The 14,502-nt window shown below is 38.4% G+C and overlaps 1 protein-coding gene across 1 annotated transcript in view; it reads right to left on the bottom strand.

The window, feature by feature from the left end:
• The window catches only part of LOC145671810 (putative RNA-binding protein 46), a 99,091-nt gene extending 93,108 nt beyond the window's left edge, over positions 1-5,983 (bottom strand). The window contains exon 1 of the mRNA XM_081741043.1: positions 5,933-5,983. The gene's annotated coding sequence lies outside the window, so the exon portion shown is untranslated. The remainder of the gene's footprint in view (positions 1-5,932) is intronic.
• Positions 5,984-14,502: the final 8,519 nt, after the last annotated feature.

Genomic DNA, 14,502 nt, shown 5'->3' with positions numbered 1-14,502 from the left:
ACTTACTGCGTTTTCTTCATTCATGAGGTCCTGGTGTTACAACCTTGAAAGCAGTAGCGTACCCAGGAATTTATTTCGGGGGGGGTTCAAACTAAATATGAAGCTATTTTATATTAAAATTGCTAAAATTGCCCCTAAAATTAGGCTAAATTTTTAAAAAGTCGAAATTTCGGGGGGGGTCCGGACCCCCGTGTCCCCCCCCTTCCGTACGTCCCTGCTTGAAAGGACTAACTAACGCCAATAGCACTGGTAAAAAGTGCTCTCGTTTGGAAAAATTTTTTATTTTTTTTTAAATCGCTAAATGCAATGTATCTATTTTAAAACAAATCCGTTCATGGGGTCACTAGCCAAATAACCTCAAAACTGGAATTTTTGAACTTCCATTTATGCCAATGGTAAAAGTTCAATGGTTGAATACGTTTCGAATTGCTCTTTTGTATACTAATTTGAGGACACTGAGGTCAATGGAAGGATGTTTCAACACATTGGTGTATGAAGCGACGAGAAAAATGACATCAATGGATGGATATGCATACTCCATTCTCATGACTCCATGAACGGATATGCGTTAAAATAGTTTAATTTGATTCAGGATCCTCAAATTAGTATGGAAAGAGCAATTAGAAATTTATTCAAGAGTTGGCACTTTCTACTAGTGGCATTATCGTTTGTTTTCTGGGCGCATTACAGTGATTCGGATTCCACCTAAAACTGCAGATGTACGTTTCATATAGCATCGGTGCTAAAAGGAACAAGCTTTCTTCATATTTTGTTGATATTGATATTTTGGGAGGGGTGTCATGGTGAGTTGTGGTATAAGCCTGTAAAGCGCTTACTTCTTTCGATTTGATTCGAGTCCGTGATTTTAGCCAAAGTATGATAAACAAAGCATGTATTTCGAAATAATTGAAAGCCACACATACATCCTGTTTTCATGTGCCTCCCCGAATTGCATGAATTTCTCATTACGGGATTTTCACATGTTTATACTGCCTCTTCCAGTCTCGGTCGCTTCACCAAAAATGACGACAGAGTCACGTTCTTCAGTTTCTTACTCATCTTCAACACAAACAAACACACTAACAGAACCGCCGTAAATTAATATATAATGGGTTGAATTTGAAATATGTTAAAATTACAGTCACACAAAAAATATTTTATCGCTGTCAATGTAACAGAGTAGGGTCACACGGTTAAAAGTTATCTTGTCATCTGTTATCTGCCATTAAACCCCTCCCATTTCTCCTCTGTGTAGATAAATATAGCTTTCCTTTGTTGCACTAAAGTGATTGCAGGAAAACATGAAGCTTGACCTAAATCTATCGATTTCACTATCCAATAGAATGCAAGGGTATGTTCCGGTCGTCGACTCCTATCCATTATATTTTTTCATTGTCCTCTCTGAGAGGGACATAATCTTTGAGCTATAGCGTTATGCGAAGAACATTTCCTGATGGGCAAAATGTTGTCGAATTTTCGATGCATTTCGTTTTGTGAAACTCAATATTTCACCACTGAGTTTTTCAACATTGTTGAGGTTTTCTTAAATGCGTGTTCGGATTGCGGCTCCATAAATCGTACCAAAATCTTCTGATGTATCAAAGGTGAGGAAAACTTTTCTATGATCGGTATAGAGCCCAGGATTCATGAGTTGTTGGAAGTTACTGATAAACCTTGTCATTATGTATCCATAAAATTGTTTATTTCTCAAGAAAAAACTTTCAACTGTATTCAATTGATGTATTTAAGTATCAGGAATTCAATTGCTGGTACGTTCAGGAATTTTTCACTTAAACAGAATAGAGCGAGAAGACAAATATGGGACACTGTTACAAAAGTGTATGCAAAGGGTATTTTGGTTTGTTGCTTGTGAGGTAACGACATGGCGGCTAAAGGAGACGTTCACTTACTGATTATAGTAGAATCCGAACTACTTTTTTTTGTTGTTCAAATGTACTCCAACCGGGAATCGAACCGGGGACCATGAGCACCGTATAGGGTATTTTGTCCGCTTTTGCAGTAGTATAATTGAGTATGTAAAGAAAAAAAGCAATAGACCAGACTAAGAACAGGAGGTTAGAAATTGGCTCTATTAAGTAATTTGTTAAATGTAGGTTTTAGAAACACAGTATAATTATAGTTATTCCTATAACAACAATAAAATTATATTATACTAGCCTTCGCCTAGGGTGAGGCTTCGCCTCCAGACCCCCAATTTGCTTGGAATACGGGCTCGCCCAATATAGCAAATGCTCATACGTGTTACTATTTTTCAATATTTAGCGTTCTTTCTTCTGTATCTTTCATATAGAATTGAATTGAGCTAAAACTGTCACAAAATTCAAACACCTCGTAAGGCATTTTAGTGAACCACCCCCAGCTCTTTTCCTTCATTTCTCTTTATTCAGGAAAAGGTAATTTAAGTTTCGGGACCCGAATTTCATTTTCATATCCTTTTTCTAGGACGTAATTTTAAAATATACGTCTTTAGTTCAAAGAGTGAGCCGTCTTACCCTCCTTCCTACAGCTGTTCGTCCAACGAATGAATCATATATTCGCTCTTTTGGGGCTTATGGTGTCTGCCTAAGGAACAAGAGACAAAAGTATTCATAATTAAAATATGTCTGTATTAAGTATTAATAATACCACACATTTTGATTAGACTCTCCTAGGCTTGTTACACAAATTGGATCGGTCGTGAAAAGACAATATTTATATTTGCTAATGATAAATGCTGGAAATATAAAAAAATAAAGACCTTTGGGGGGGCGGTCGCCCCCTCCGCCCCCTCCGTGGATCCGCCAGTGTCTAAGGGTGTTGAAAACAACACCGACAACGTTTGGGAGGTGATTCCTGACACCAAGATAAGACAAAACGTATAGACCAATCTGAGTGCAGAAATCCGTTATTTCGGAGTTATGAACTTTATAATTATATGAGACGTACCGTAGTCGGGTCACGATTTCACTTAGGAACTAGTATGTGTTCTATTCAAATATCAAACCGTAACAATTTTTATAGAGGCAGTTGATGAGTACTTCAAATTATGTGCCCGTAGCGAAACTCTCTCTATAAAAATTCTTGCGTGAGTACCTTAAAATTCTGAAACATGTATTTTCGGACAGCGCACATATTAGTTCCTAATTGAAGAGTTGACCCGACTACGTTAGATCTCATAGTTTTGGAGGTATGGAAGACCTAAGTTCGTTTTTTTCATGTTTTCGGCAGCCTATAACTCCGAAAGAAAGCATTTGTACACCGAGATTTGTCTATACTTTTTGTCTTATCTTGGTGTCTGGAATCACCTCCCAAACGTTGTCAATGTTTTTTCGAAACGCCGTGAATATGTATAATGTATCTTTTAAACTCCTCCATCTCCTAAACTATTGATCCTACGAAAAAAAAAGTAGGACTATTTTCGTAAATAATAATAATAATAATAATAATAATAATAATAATAATAATAATAATAATAATAATAATAATAATAATAATAATAATAATAATAATATAGTTTAATGTAGTTGAAATGTTTACCCTCGGCTCGAGGACTTTTAATATGTCGTTTTGAGCACTTCTCTCTATAACTAAGTAAAATTTTAAAACTAGATAATTTATTATTTTTATTTCCTGTTTTTCATTCGTTGACTGGACAATTAGGATATACATAATCAAAATGAAATGATAGGGAAAAAAAAATGGACTCAAGTGTTAACTTGTTCAAAGATCGATTTTGAACGACTAAGGGGCTCCTGAAATACCCTACTTTGGTTATAAATTTTAAATCTTTTCCTTTTCGGGTCCTCATTTTAATGAAAATTACGAAAAAATAAAAACAACCCGAGCTAAATGCTTACTTTCTTTAGTTTAACGTCCAACGATAATGCACCAAGGCAAGACCGGCGCTAGGAAATTTGTCGCCCCGTGGAATGGCATCATTTGCTGTCCCTTTTCTCCAGTAGCAGCGTAAGCCACTATTTTAAGTATGCCACCCATCATGAACCAAGAAAGAGAGGGAAAGATCATTCGCACTAAACACTACAAATGCAATCTCGTTGTGTGTGTGTGCTTTTAATAATAATAAGAAGAATGATCTACTGTGTTAGTGAAGTAAACACATCTGCAAAGGAAAGATGGTAATTCTTTTTTATAGAATTGAATACCGAGCTTCAATCTCAATATATCTGTTTCCAATTCCAGTGCAACTAGTTCTTTTATCTATATTTCTTGATTTTCCTTCTACATCTGTTAAAAAATTAAAAGAACAAAACTTGTTTCCAACTTCAATGATAAGGAACTTGTTTGTGACACAGACAAGACTAGTTTTCATATCTAAACTGTGATAACTAACTAAATGAAACAGGTGTTCGCTACAGTTTGGGAATTGAGTTCTTGTATTTGACAACAATGAAGCAATTCATGCAGGGATTTGTTTGACCATTTGCTTTAGCACTGTCCATGTGACCTTAAACTAATATGACCTAAACATGATTTATGAATGTAATATTCACATAGAAGGCCAGCTTAGTAAATTTAACTACCATCAGCAAAAAGTCTGTTTCCAACAAGAAATATTTATTTTAAGGAATATGGTTATTTATAACAGATTTTGCCCCCTCCCCCTTCGAAACTTGACGCCTCGTGCAAATGCACTTGTTGCACATAGAGCCAGCCCTTGCACCGAGGCTAGATGACGATGATGTTCCGATGGAAGATAATTGATGAATATGGAAAGTGAAAGGAGGACAAAGGGAGAATCTTGAGAAAACCCACGTACATGGTATTTGTCCACCACAAAATCCATTTGGCGCGGGCTGGAATCGAGCCAGACTCTCTTACGCACCGATAATGAGCGCTCTAGTACTAAGCTACCGCGGCGGTATGTTGCAAAATTAAATTGTAGCGGGTAACTCTTTTCCTGTGATGGTGAGACAACAGGGGTTTCCGAAATATGGACCAGGAATTTTTAACGACTTCCCTGAAATAAGCAAACACGTGTTTCAGAGATTTTAATATCTGATATGATCAAATAAGTATGTATCATGTAGAGACCTATATACATAAAACCGCTGAAACATGTGTTCTGTTTTAACTGAACAATCTACAGTAAATACCAAATTTCATGTCTGTAATTTCTTGCCCAAACAGGTACGTATTTCCTGACGCAGAAATGAGAAGTGCCGTGGTTGCTCAATGGTACAATGTTCACATAGTGTGTGTGGAGTTCATGGTTCGACCCCAGCTTGCACTAAGTATGTTTTGTGATGAACAAACGGCATGTGCGTTCGTTATCTCGGAGTTCTTCCGTTTCCTCCCACTTTCATCATTTCACCATTATCACCTGTCCCATTCTCACTGTCTCACTGTCTCAGTCAGGGGCGGATCCAGGACCGACTTCTGGGGGGGGGGCGGTGGGTTGTCATACTGTTACTTTTAAGGGCTCCAAACTTTGGGATGGGTTTTATTTATATATATAAAATAAGAAAGTTTTCTCTTCGGAGGGGGGTGGGCGATCTCCCCGATCGCCCCCTGGATCCGCCCCTCGTCTCAGTGCATAAGTAGAACGTTAAACTAAAAATAAACTAAAAAAATAAAGGGGGCGTGTACCGAGTGACACACAAAGACAGATTAGACGTGTCCACTGATGGTACAGTACATGCGGCAATATATTAACTTCATTGCTGCTTTAGTTTATTCAAAATTTCCCCTCCCCAAAAGTTCCCCCTCCCCAGCCACATGATTCTGATCAACAGCGCAGAAATTACGCGCATTCCAAAACGGTGCACGTGGGAAATCCACTAAAACAAACAAATTAATAAACAGGTAATTAAAATGATATAGATCAAATTAATCACAGAAATAATTCCAGCAAATAATTACAACAGTATCAATATCAACATTGATTAAAAGACGAAATCAATTATGTACTTACTTAGTTTAGTAACTCTTGAACAAAAAACACAATCTTCCTCTGAACAGCGATGACAAATACCTACTGAAGCCAGATGTCACTGGAAAATCAGTCCGCGTTTTTTTCTTTATTTTTTATCTTCTTAAAGAAGTGTGCTTCTTATGATGCAGTAGTACAAACTTACATTGCTTCAATGTTACCAACTTGCAATAAGATGACATTAAAATTGAGGAAGATAGCGGAAAAGAAAAAGTGGACATGTCTTCTAAAATTTCTCCTGCTCATGGGCGTATCCAGGACGGACTTCTGGGGTGTGTGTGTAATACTGCTACTTAAAGCTACTTTTAAGAGCTCCAAACTCTGGGATGGGTTTTATTTATATATAAAATAGGAAAGTTTACTCTCCTGGGGGGGGGGCGGCAATTGCCCCGATCGCTTCCCCTGGATCCGGCCCTGAAACGTAGTGAGGTCGGAGACAAGTTTCTAGTCCTAAAGTTCCTGATTATTATTCAGTGGTGCCCAGAAGGTAAGAACTGGGAGGGGCAGTGGCGGCTTTAGCGAGTAGGCTGGGTAGGTACGTGTCTACACAAAAAATTTGAAAAATTATAAACAGTAAAAGATACAATGAAGAGTAAATATATTTTCCACTATTTATATTAGTGGTAGATAATTATTTAACAGATTGCATCAACCACTATTGTAAAAGTACAGTAATTTCCTTCTGTCATTAATCAATCAAATGAATTATGCATCCATAAGCGAGGGAGCGGGCCTACGTAAAATTAAAATCCTAAAGCCACCCCTGGGGAGGGGACAGATAGAACCCACACTATGATAGGTATATCCTGAGTTTAAAGTTTTTCATGGTTCCTGCAGAAGTTTCCCACTTAACTCTCTCGTGATGGATATTATGGCTAGGTTAGACGTTGATATTGTGGACCTCAATTGTTTTACACATTATACAGGGTAGCCCAAAAGTAGGTATGCACCCCTGCATTGATCAAGTATAACATTCTAGCTTATAGGTTTATTTGTTTCGGCTCTTCCGAGCTTAAAAGCAATTAAGAACAAATAATAAAGAAATGGATAAGAATAAGATACCTGATGGATAACAATAAGAAATAATATAAAATGCAATGAGCTGATTAGTATGTACTGTATACCTACTTTTGGGCCACCCTGTATAACAGAAAACTGCAACTGGAACTATATCTAATGTTTCAAAAATTTTCCAGTAAAGAATAAAAGGCAAGATATACCATAAACTTTCAAAAATATATAAATAATAACTTCAATTATTTTTATCACTCATAAAAGTGGGGAGCTAGGCCCCCCAGCCCCGGGCTAGACCCGCTACTATTTTTGTTGTTTGTTTGTTTTAAAGGAAATGAGGAAAGAAGTGGTTCAGGGGCTGATTTGTATGGTTCTACCCTGGACACGTCTGGTGTAATTAATAAAAAAAAGAAAGAAAACTGCAAAACTACTCAAGATGGCCGTCTGCACACTTTGAACCCATAACCTTTCGAATATGAAGCCACCTCTCTACAGCAGAGATAAGAGAAAATTAGATGAAAATTATATAGAATATAAAGTGTCTGCATTCTTCATTAAATATCCATGAAACCAAATAAAACCACTTGGCGTGACAATCCTTCGTGGGGCTAAGCCTCTACCAACACTATGTGTTAGCGATAGGCTTTACCTCCTCCAGCCTACCTACTAAATCATTATGTCTCTAACATACCCTAGTTGCCGTCACGTCTCTTATTCGTGTGACTCACCAATTTGTCTCACAACGCTAGATAGACGCCGAAAATTAAGAAACACCGGCCGGGAAACGAACCCAGGACCACGTTAATGTGAGTTCAACGCTCTAACCACTGGGCTACGGAAAACCTCCATATTAAATGTCTCTTGGGATAAATAAAGTAGTCCACTGAAAATGACACGTGAGCGTTAGTTGGTCGAGGAGAGTATCACAAAGATGAATCACGTTGTTAAAATTTTTAAAAGCTCCTCGTAAATTATAGTACAGGGTGATTTTTTTAAAAAACTCACGGATTTCATTTGGGTCTAGAATCTCTAACTGAAGTCCGATTTTCATGCGATTTGTGGCAAATGATCAAGGAAGAATGGGAGATTTATGGGATGATGTTTGCTGGTTTAAATTCATCACGGGCAATATCAACCACGGCTCAAGAGAAACAGCAAATATTCGACAGTGTACCTTACAATTGGAATGAGATTTTGGATCTTTGAAACGTAATTGTAGAATACAAATTAAGCGTTAGTGAGAATACTAATTAAGTGTTAGTGGTAACACTCATAAATCACATGTTGAAAAGCTATAGCGCGGTTCTTGCGACAAACGACGAAGAGATTTCTTGGGCGACCTAAGGAGTCGACCACCCGCCTGCTGGGGTCCGATGTTTCCCTCTCTCACTCAGAAGCGATACTGTTTCTTCCAATTTATTCAGTAGCGACCACATTATGTTCCTGTCTGGGTCAGAACGTGAGGCAAATTTGTTCCTAAATGCCCTTTGCATAGCAACAACAGATTCCGTTCTCCAAAAACTTTTTAATAATAAACTCACGTTGCTCCAAAGAGTACACTATTTTTACTGTGTCCTTATCATACACAGTAGCACAGAACTGTACAGCACAATTCGCAATACAACGGCCTAGTTTCCTATTTCTTTATTGACCTTGGCGAGGTTGCCATCTAACGAAGAAAACTCAAATCTCCACACCGCACCGCACCTCATTCCAAGTGTAAGGTACGCTGGCGAATATTTGCTGTTTTTCTTGAGGCATGGCCGATTTTACCCCGGATGAGTTATAACTAGTACACATAGTTCCATAAATCTCCTATCCTTTCTTGATCATTTGCCACAAACTGCATGAAAATCGGACTTCAGTTAGAAATTCTAGACCAAAATGAAATCCGTGAGTTTCAAAAAGCAATCACCCTGTATAATTCTTAAACAGAAAATAAACTTACTTTGAAATTATCAGCATACGAGATAACAGTGTATTGTAATTAAAATAACAATAAATAGAAGCAAGCAATATTGTGGTCACAATATGAATTCTATTAGCGTTTTATGAAAAATATAGGCCTATACCAAGAAAAAACGCATACCACACATTAGAATTTATTGAACCGACAAAATGATATAGGTGAATGTGAATCCTCATGCGTAGTTTTAGAAGATATCGAGATAGAAGGTTTGTTTTGGAAAATCTATAAATTGATGCTGTTATAAGGTATCCAACTATCCCTGTTTGGGCGATATCCCTTACGAATTATTTTGTTTATCGGGACGGAATTGAATCTTCTTTTCTTGAATAATGAATACACGGTTCTTTTATTTTTCACCCACCACCTTCGAACATCGATATGTCACCTAAGACGTATCTGGAATATCAAAAATAGTCCCCATCAGCATCGACGATCTTCTGCAGACGTTCTGGAAGGCTATGCCCATCGTGGTAGAACTTGGTAGGCCGTGAAGCGAAGAAAGTTTCAAGTGCATTTTGCACCTCTACTAGGGATTTGAACTGGCATCTCTAAAATGATTGTCCAAGGAATGGAACAGGTGATAATCGGACTGTGCAGTGTTCGGGGAGTATGGTGGATGCAATAGCGTTTCCCATTCAAGGCGTAGAATGGTATCTCGGGTCATCCTAGCCACGTGGAGCTTAGCATTGTCCTGTACCAGGAGGACCTCTTTGCGATTCAGAAGTGCTGGCTCCAGAGTTTTGAGTTTTTCTTGAACATGGTTCAACTGCTGACAGTACACAGTTGCATTGATGTTCTGACCAGCTGGTAGCAGTTCTCGATGCACGATGCCGCGAGCAGTCCACCAAACACACAGAAGGACCTTCTGGTGCAGTGTTGGTTTCGGCTGTTTTGGAACCGGTCCATGGGATGCTATTCAATGATGACGGCGCCGTGGAGCTTCGTACGTACAGGACCCACTTCTCATTACATGTCAACACCCTGTCCAGAAATGGCTCCTTCCTCAGACGAGACCGCAATGAAACATAGATGTCTGCTCGCGTTATCTTCTGGTCCGAGTCAAATCATGTGGGACCTATCGACCCAACTTGTAGTGCTCCCCAAGTTGATGGAGGTGCTGCCGAATGGTTTCTCCACTCATACTGAATTATAGTCCCAGTTCCTCACATGTCTGACCACTGTTCGCCTTAATTTCTGTCTAAAGATCTTCATTTTGTACATGTGTTGGTCTTCCGGCACGTGGTTCGTCTTCGAGTGTTTCGTCATCGTCCTTAAACTTGTTAGCACTGTCTGTGTAGTCACGACACCCTCACCAAAGGCCTGACATATCTTCCGCTCCGCTGCTGTGCCGTTTGACTCCACTTTAAACTTGTACATACTCCCTTATGATGCTGTGTGAAGATCCCATGTTCACTCTGTCCTTACGGAAGTTCATGGTGTAACTGAACTGCCACAACCCGATAAAATATATATATATATATATATATATATATATATATATATATATATATATATATATATATATATATATAGTGAAACCTCTCTAAAGCGGACAGCCGTGGGGAATCAAAAATGTCCGCTATAGAGAGGTATCCGCCTTAGAGAGGTTTCAATGCTTTCTTATGTAAATTAATAAACAAGGTAATATGTAATTAGAATTTTTTTGCATGAATCACGTATTTATGAATATTACCAAAATGTTACTGTACCTGCATTATCTTGCGCCATCCAATTCAAGGCACAACATGGGAATAAAATTTTATAGTTCTTTGCGCTTTACAATTATCGCTACTTACTACGTTTTCGGTGTGTTGCTCTAATTTGTGGGTTAATTGCAGTCCAGCAATGACTTTTTTTTTTTTTTAAAAAAAAAGACAATATGCTTACCCGTGGTAAAAAAAAAAACTTGTCTTCTGTTTGGTTAGAGAATCTAGCGGGACAGTAGAATGATGTTCATTTCAAACAGTGGGCAACTGTCAATCACTTTTGTTTCTGAAGCAGGTTGGGTGGGGCTGGGATGCAAGCAAAGGATATAAGGGTGTTGTGAAACAGAGAACCTTCCTCTGGGTTGCTGAACAGACAGTTGAGGAGACAAAATGTTGTCACAGCCACATTTTCTTCCTTATTGACATACGTATGGTTTACTAAAAGTGTATTTTTACTGCACTTGACAACTTGTTTCTAGAGAAAGTGTCCGTAATACGGAGATAAATAATACCTATAAAAGACAAGAAAGACTGTCCGTGTCCGTACTAGAGAGTGTCCGCTTTAGAGAGGTTTGCCAATATGTTTTTACCTATTACAGTGTTTGGGGATTACAAAATATGCCCGTTATGGGAGGTGTCCGCTTTATAGAGGTGTCCGTTAGTAGAGGTTTCACTGTATATATGTATGTGTATGATCCAGCATAGTTCTGGAATGCCTGGAGTAATTTTAATCAGTCTTGGTACACATATTACTTACAGCCTGAGAAAGAGTACTGTGAAGATAAGACCACCCTTGGAAATCTAGAAGGGGAATGGAAGGGGTGACATAAAAATGATCGAAAACGACTGATATTATTGTCGAATAACTTGTTTTCGCTATCGCTGGGATGAACAGTGACACTCTCAAAGCTGTTTAGCTCCAAGCTCAGGTCCCATTAGTACCTCTGGAGGAAGGGAATGGTGACATATAAAAATGATTGATTTTTATTTGTATATTTCAATAGCACTTAGTAAGACATATGAGCATACACTCACCTTGGGGAGGGGAAATATACCATTAGCGAGTTATGGTCAATCAAAATATAAGAAGAAGGTGGTGGACAAACACCGTGTGCGTGGGTTTTCTCGGGGTTCTCCCGTTTCCTCCCACTTTCTTCATTCCACCATTTCATTCATTTCTCTCATAATCACCGTCTCTTTTAGCCTAACCGGCAAAACCATGGGACGTAAAACTCAAAGATTTCATTTCATTTTTTTCATAATATAAGGTTTGGACTTCAATGTTATGCAAGGAAGTACCATTCTCCATATAAAGGATTTAAGTAGCACATCAGTGCTTTCATGCAGTAAAATGTAGTGCTATTGTCAGTTCTAGTTTTGTTTGTCAGAACACGCAATACTATGTTAGAATTTAACTCAGTATTATTATTAATAATTTTATGAAGAAACACTTAGTCATGGAGATTTCTTATTTGTTTCAATGTTAAGATATTAAAGTTACTTATAACTTCTGTATGTGACGTATATGCAGAGTCATTAATGGGTCCTATGCAGAGTCATTTTGACGTATGATTAGCGTGATTCGAGAAAGACCTGACTACTGAAGGAAACATATATTAGTCAAACTCTTTAGTATGGCACTAATCACTCGTTAGAACAACTCTGCATAAGGCCCTAATAAGTGTAAAAGCTTACACTAAACCAGGGGCACACCCACGGTGGGTATACTGAGTCCGCCCCCCCAAAAAAGAAAAACTTCGTGAACTCAACATACCTTTGTACACTTTCTCAATAAAACTATACTGAGGAAAATCCGTTATCCGGACAGTGGTATACTGTACAAATATACGGAATCCTTATATTTACTACGGAAATCAGCACGGAGCATACGTTATACTAGATCTTACATCATGTCGTTGCAGTATGTCTGACATCTAATAGACTTCCGTATATTACATACATACACGTATGTTGCATACGTCAGCTAAATGTTACATATGTCCATCCAGTGGCGGATCCAGGATATAATCAAGGGAGGGGCTAAACCATAGTTTGCCACTTTATCCAGTGTAAAACAGGATTGAAGTCCATTTTATCCAGTGTATACTTGAGGGTCAAGGGGGGAGGATATAGCCCCTATAGCCCCCCCTGGGATCCGCCCTTGAGTCCATCTGTATTTAAGATCCTGACCACCTATATAGGCCTATAGTTTTTCGTTCGTACAGAAAGTACGGTTATTCCGAACACTTGCACGGAAAGCACGTATAAAATATATTTTTCAGTTACACGTTTGCTGTACGTTAAGTCTAAAAATTACAGGATTTACACATGTAACCTACGTTTTCAGATACATAACATACGTTTTTTTTTTTTCTCTCAGTGTATACGTGTCTAACAAGGAACCCTAGGTATCTATCAGAGCCCGATTTTCACGAAATTTTGTATATAGAGAGAGTACCTCGGGAAACTCGCACAGCCAAAATTGTAGCTGCAGAGTCCAAGACGTTGGGACACTAGGGCCCGAGAAAGATCAAAAGTGGGACCTCAGTACATTAAGGACATGATGAGAAAATGCAGTTTTTCTTTAAAACTAACTATTGTAGCAACACGAAATGAGCATACATGGATACGAGATCGTCGATATGATCTGTTAAAAGTTATAAAAAGAATATCCGCCATCTTGAAACTGGTGTGATTGGTGTAAATGAGAAGAGGGTCATCCGATGCATTAATTTTAACGTAAATAACCACAAAAATCTGCTGGTGAAATCTGTTGTTGGATTACAATATTCTTGTGCTTCTGGTCTGTGGGTGAAGTCTGTTGTGGTATTACATTATTCCTGTGCTTTAGGTACAAAATGAGCAAAGTGTATCTTATGACACTCAAGCAGATGCAGATTATGGAGCGCTATGAGTGGGATCAGTGAAACTAGAAAACCGGTAGAAATATAATTTTAGCACTACATCATTTATGTCACAGTCACCAAGTAATTGGTGTGGATGTGGTGATATGACGGGTTCAATCTTCATAATAATGTCATGGTTGACATTAACTTGTAACTTTTTATTTTTAGACTTGACTTAATTCGAACAGAAATCAGGACATCATATCAGTCCGCCTATAGCGCTCCACACCCTACATCTGCTCGAGTATCATGAGATACACTTTGCTTATCTTGTACCTAAACCAGAAGCACAGGAATAATGTAACCCCACAACAGACTTCACCAACTGGTTTTTGTGACTATTTACGTTAAAATTAATGCATTGGATGACCCTCTTCTCATTTACACCAATCACGCCAGTTTCAACATGGCCTCTTTCAAGATGGCGGATATTCTTTTTATAACTTTTAACAGATCATATTGACCATCTCGTATCCACGTATGCTCATTTCGTGTCGCTACAATGATTTGTTTTAAAGAAAAACGTGCATTTTCTCACCATGTCCTTAATGTACTGACGTTCCACTTTTGATCTTTCTCGGGCCCTAGTGCCCCAACATCTTGGACTCTGCAGCTACAATTTTGGCTGTGCGAGTTTCCCTAGGTACTCTCTCTATATACAAAGTTTCGTGAAAATCGGGCTCTGATAGATACCTAGGGTTCCTTGTAAGAGGAAAATGATGGATGTAGCATGAAAATTTGATCTTACATTTCATCTCTACTCTTTCACATAAAAAAACAATCTATTGATATGCCACATTGACTTGATTCCTAGTCTTCCGTTGCAAGCGCTGCTATCGGCTGAAGGAATTCCACTCGCTTTCTCTCGCTTAGCAACAGCTGAACCCTTATTGGCTCAAAGCGTGGGTGTGTGAGGGTGTGAGCGTTAGTTCGCATTTTTGCCACGGCTCAAGTCAT

This window comes from Thermobia domestica, chromosome 15 (genome assembly GCF_964235325.1).
Source record: "Thermobia domestica chromosome 15, izTheDome1.hap1.1, whole genome shotgun sequence".
In the NCBI taxonomy this organism is placed as follows: domain Eukaryota; kingdom Metazoa; phylum Arthropoda; class Insecta; order Zygentoma; family Lepismatidae; genus Thermobia; species Thermobia domestica.
This window is presented reverse-complemented; position numbering and strand designations above follow the sequence as displayed.